The sequence below is a fragment of the Arachis ipaensis genome, chromosome B5 (assembly GCF_059453495.1).
Source record: "Arachis ipaensis isolate K30076 ecotype BB chromosome B5, ASM5945349v1, whole genome shotgun sequence".
In the NCBI taxonomy this organism is placed as follows: domain Eukaryota; kingdom Viridiplantae; phylum Streptophyta; class Magnoliopsida; order Fabales; family Fabaceae; genus Arachis; species Arachis ipaensis.
In genome coordinates this window covers 19,287,129-19,293,014 of record NC_142440.1, presented here as the reverse complement: position 1 = coordinate 19,293,014, position 5,886 = coordinate 19,287,129, and the positions used below count along the sequence as shown (strand labels likewise).

The 5,886-nt window shown below is 38.8% G+C and overlaps 1 non-coding gene across 1 annotated transcript; it reads right to left on the bottom strand.

The window, feature by feature from the left end:
• Window positions 1-1,505: 1,505 nt before the first annotated feature.
• LOC148563520 (small nucleolar RNA R71) lies at window positions 1,506-1,614 on the bottom strand. Its single transcript, XR_015884564.1, has one exon. It is a non-coding gene; the product is annotated as a small nucleolar RNA R71 (small nucleolar RNA).
• Between the last annotated feature and the right edge of the window lie 4,272 nt (window positions 1,615-5,886).

Genomic DNA, 5,886 nt, shown 5'->3' with positions numbered 1-5,886 from the left:
AAAATTCAAAAATCAAAAAATTATCTTCCCCTTATTCTTCTCATAAATTCGAAAATTTGAGTTGACTTTTTCAAAACTTTTTAAAAATTTAGTTGTATCTTATGAGTCAAATCAAATTTTCAATTTAAAAATCTTATCTTTTTCAAAATCTTTTTCAAAAATCAAATCTTTCTCATTTTTCTTAGTTATTTTCGAAAATTTTAAAAATATTTTTCAAAAATCTTTTTCTTATCTTTATTACATAATTTTCGAAAATAACATCATCAATTAATGTTTTGATTCAAAAATTTCAAGTTTGTTACTTACTTGTTAAGAAAGATTCAAACTTTAAGTTCTAGAATCATATTTTATGATTTCTTGTGAATCAAGTCATTAATTGTGATTTTAAAAATCAAATCTTTTTCAAAACTAATTCCAATCATATCTTTTCAAAAATATCTTTTTATCTTATCTTTTTTTAAAACACATCTTTTTCAAAAATTTGATTTTTAAAATATCTTTTCTAACTTCCTATCTTCTTATCTTCTCAAAATTGATTTTCAAATTTGTTTCAACTAATTAACCAACTTTTTGTTTGTTTCTTATCTTTTTCAAAACTACCTAACTAACTCTCTCTCTCTCTCTCTCTCTAATTTTCGAGAATATCTTCCCTCTTTTTCAAAAATTCTTTTTAATTAACTAATTATTTTAATTTTTGAAAATTACTAACCTTTTTCAAAAACAATTTTCGAAAATCACTAACTCTTTTTCAAAAATAATTTTCAAAAATTTTCTCTCTCTCTCATCTCCTTCTATTTATTTATTTATTTACTAACATCTCTTCCTCACTCACCAAAAATCCGAACTCTCTCTCTCTCTCTCTCTGAGTTCAGATTTTCTCTTCTTCTTTTCTTCTACTCACATAAGGGAACCTCTATACTTGGGTAAAAAGGATCCCTATTATTATTATTTTTCTGTTCCCTCTTTTTCATATGAGCAGGAGCAAGGACAAGAACATTCTTGTTGAAGCAGATCCAGAACCTGAAAGGACTCTGAAGAGGAAACTAAAAGAAGCTAAATTACAACAAGCCAGCAAGCACCTTTCAGAAATTTTCGAACAAGAAGAGGACATAGCAGCCGAAAATAATAATAATGTAAGGAGGATGCTGGGTGACTTTACTGCACCTAATTCCAATTTATATGGAGGAAGCATCTCCATCCCTACCATTGGAGCAAACAATTTTGAGCTGAAACCTCAGCTAGTTTCTCTGATGCAGCAAAACTGCAAGTTTCATGGACTTCCATCTGAAGATCCTTTTCAGTTCTTAACTGAATTCTTGCAGATCTGTGATACTGTTAAGACTAATGGAGTAGATCCTGAAGTCTACAGGCTCGTGCTTTTCCCTTTTGCTGTAAGAGACAGAGCTAGAATATGTTTGGACTCTCAACCTAAGGATAGCCTGAACTCTTGGGATAAGCTGGTCAAGGCTTTCTTAGCCAAGTTCTTTCCTCCTCAAAAGCTGAGTAAGCTTAGAGTGGATGTTCAAACCTTCAAACAGAAAAGAAGGTGAATCCCTCTATGAAGCTTGGGAGAGATACAAAGAACTGACCAAAAAGTGTCCTTCTGACATGCTTTCAGAATGGATCATCCTGATATATTCTATGATGGTCTATCTGAATTGGCTAAGATGTCATTGGATACTTCTGCAGGTGGATCCATTCACCTAAAGAAAACGCCTGCAGAAGCTTAAGAACTCATTGACATGGTTGCCAACAACCAGTTCATGTACACTTCTGAGAGGAATCCTGTGAGTAATGGGACGCCTCAGAAGAAGGGAGTTCTTGAAATTGATACTCTGAATGCCATATTGGCTCAGAATAAAATATTGACTCAGCAAGTCAATATGATTTCTCAGAGTCTGAATGAAATGCAAGCTGCATCCAACAGTACTCAGGAGGCATCTTCTGAAGAAGAAGCTTATAATCCTGAAAACCCTACAATAGCAGAGGTGAATTACATGGGTGAACCTTATGGAAACACCTATAACCCCTCATGGAGAAACCACCCAAATCTCTCATGGAAGGATCAACAAAGGCCTCAACAAGGCTTTAATAATGGTGGAAGATATAGGTTTAACAATAGTAAACCTTTTCCATCATCCACTCAGCAACAGACAGAGAACTCTGAACAAAATACATCTAATTTAGCAAACTTAGTCTCTGATCTATCTAAGGCCACTATAAGTTTCATGAATGAAACAAGGTCCTCCATTAGAAATTTGGAGGCACAAGTGGGCCAGCTGAGTAAAAGAGTTACTGAAATCCCTTCTAGTACTCTCCCAAGCAATACAGAAGAAAATCCAAAAGGAGAGTGCAAGGCCATTGAAATAACCATCATGGCCGAAACCACAAAAGAGGATGAGGACGTGAATCCCAAGGAGGAAGACCTCCTAGGACGTCCAGTGATCAATAAGGAGTTTTCCTCTGAGGAACCAAAGGAATCTGAGGCTCATCTAGAGACCATAGAGATTCCATTAAACCTCCTTATGCCATTCATGAGCTCTGATGAGTATTCCTCTTTTGAAGAGAATGAGGATGTTACTGAGGAGCAAGTTGCCAAGTACCTTGGTGCAATCATGAAGCTGAATGCCAAATTATTTGGTATTGAGACTTGGAAAGATGAACCTCCCTTGTTCACCAATGAACTGAGTGATCTGGATCAACTGACATTGCCTCAGAAGAAACAGGATCCTGGAAAGTTCGTAATACCTTGTACCATAGGCAACATCATCTTTGAAAAGGCTCTGTGTGACCTTGGTTCAGGGATAAACCTCATGCCCCTCTCTGTAATAGAGAAACTGGGAATCTTTGGGGTGCAAGCTACTAAAATCTCATTAGAGATGGCAGACAATTCAAGAAAACAGGCTTATGGACAAGTAGAGGACGTGTTAGTAAAGGTTGAAGGCCTTTACATCCCTGCTGATTTCATAGTTCTAGATATTGGGAAGGATGAGGATGAATTCATCATCCTTGGAAGGCCCTTCCTAGCCACAGCAAGAGCTGTGATTGATGTTGACAGAGGTGAACTAGTCCTTCAATTGAATGAGGACTCCTTTGTGTTTAACACTCGAGGTCATCCTTCTGTAAACATGGAGAGGAAGCATAAAAAGCTTCTCTCAAAACAGAGTCAACCAGAGTCTCCACAGTCAAGCTCTAAGTTTGGTGTTGGGAGGCCACAACCAAACTCTAAGTTTGGTGTTGGGAAGTCTCAACAATGCTCTGAACATCTGTGAGGCTCCATGAGAGCCCACTGTCAAGCTATTGACATTAAAGAAGCGCTTGTTGGGAGGCAACCTAATTTTTATTTATCTAATTTTATTTTTCCTATTCTTTCATGTTTTATTAGGTTCATGATCATGTGGAGTCACAAAATAAATATAAAAATTGAAAATGGAATAAAAAACAGCAGAAGAAAAATCACACCCTGGAGGAGGATCTCACTGGCGTTTAAACGCCAGTAAGAAGCATCTGGCTGGCGTTCAACACCAGAACAGAGCATGGTTCTGGCGCTGAACGCCCAAAATGGGCAGCATCTGGGCGTTTGAACGCCAGAATTGCACCCTGGAGAAGAGCTGGCGCTGAACGCCCAGAACAAGCATGCGGTTCTGGCGTTCAACGCCAGAAATGGGCAACAAATGGGTGTTCAACGCCCAGAACAAGCACCAATCTGGCACTGAACGCCCAGAGTTATGTGCAAGGGCATTTTGCATGCCTAATTTGGTGCAAGGTTGTAAATCCTTGAACACCTCAGGATCTGTGGACCCCACAGGATCACCTCAGAATCTGTGGACCCCACAGGATCCCCACCTACCTCCACTCACTTCTTCTCACCCCTCTTTCACACAATCCCATAAACACTCTTCCCCAAAACTCTTCACCAATCACCTCAATCTCTCTTCCCTATCACCACTTCACCACTCACATCCATCCACTCTTCCCCATAAACTCCATCTACCTTCAAAATTCAAAATCAATTTCCCACCCAAAACCCACCCTTATGGCCGAACCTTACCCCCCCTCCCTTCCCTATATATAACCCTCCATTCTTCCTCATTTTCACACAACACAACCCTCTCTTCTCTTCTTGGCCGAATACACCCCTTCCCCCTCTCCTCCATATTTTCTTCTTCTTCTTCATCTATTCTTTCTTCTCTTGCTCGAGGGGGAGCAATATTCTAAGTTTGGTGTAGTAAAAGCATAAGCTTTTTGTTTTTCCATTACCATTGATGGCACCCAAGACCGGAGAATCCTCTAGAAAAGGGAAAGGGAAGACAAAAGCTTCCACCTCCGAGTCATGGGAGATGGAAAGATTCATCTCCAAAGCTCATCAAGACCACTTCTATGATGTTGTGGCCAAGAAGAAGGTGATCCCCGAGGTCCCTTTCAAGCTCAAGAAGAATGAGTATCCGGAGATCCGACATGAAATCCAAAGAAGAGGTTGGGAAGTTCTAACAAATCCCATCCAACAAGTCGGCATCCTAATGGTTCAAGAGTTCTATGCCAATGCATGGATCACTAGGAACCATGATCAAAGTAAGAACCCAAACCCAAAGAATTATATTACAATGGTTGGGGGGAAATACTTAGATTTTAGTCCGGAAAATGTGAGGTTGGCGTTCAACTTGCCTATGATGCAAGGAGATGCATGCCCCTACACTAGAAGGGTCAATTTTAATCAAAGGTTGGACCAAGTCCTCATGGACATATGTGTGGAAGGAGCTCAATAGAAGATTGACTCCAAAGGCAAGCCGGTTCAATTAAGAAGACTAGACCTCAAGCCTATGGCTAGAGGATGGTTGGAGTTCATCCAACGCTCCATCATCCCCACTAGCAACCGATCTGAAGTTACTGTGGATCGGGCCATCATGATTCATAGCATCATGATTGGAGAGGAAGTAGAAGTTCATGAAGTCATCTCCCTTGAATTCTACAAAATAGCCGAAAAGCCCTCTCCTGGGGCAAGGCTAGCTTTCCCTCATCTTATTTGCCATCTATGTTACTCAGCTGGAGCTTTCATAGAAAGAGACATTCCCATTGAGGAAGAGAAGCCCATCACTAAGAAAAGGATGGAGCAATCAAGAGAGCCCATTCATGGATCTCAAGAGACGCATGAAGCTCATCACCATGAGATCCCGGAGATGCCTCAAATGCATTTTCCTCCACAAAACTATTGGGAGAAAATCAACACCTCCCTAGGAGAATTAAGTTCCAACATGGGACAATTAAGGGTGGAACATCAAGAGCACTCCATCATCCTTCATGAAATAAGAGAAGATCAAAAAGCAATGAGGGAGGAGCAACAAAGACAAGGAAGAGACATAGAAGAGCTCAAGGACATCTTTGGTTCCTCAAGAAGGAAACGCCACCATCACTAAGGTGGACTCATTCCTTGTTCTTACATTCTCTGTTTTTTGTTTTCTATGTTAAGTGCTTATCTAAGTTTGTGTCTTATTACATGATCATTAGTAATTAGTAACTATGTCTTAAAGTTATGAATGTCCTATAAATCCATCACCTCTCTTAAATGAAAAAATGTTTTAATTCAAAAGAACAAGAAGTACATGAGTTTCGGATTTATCCTTGAACTTAGTTTAATTATATTGATGTGGTGACAATACTTTTTGTTTTCTGAATGAATGCTTGAACAGTGCATATGTCTTTTGAAGTTGTTGTTTAAGAATGTTAAATATGTTGGCTCTTGAAAGAATGATGACAAGGAGACATGTTATTTGATAATCTGAAAAATCATAAAAATGATTCTTGAAGCAAGAAAAAGCAGCAAAGAACAAAGCTTGCAGAAAAAAAATAACGAAAAAAAAAAAGAAGAGAAAAAGCAAGCAGAAAAAG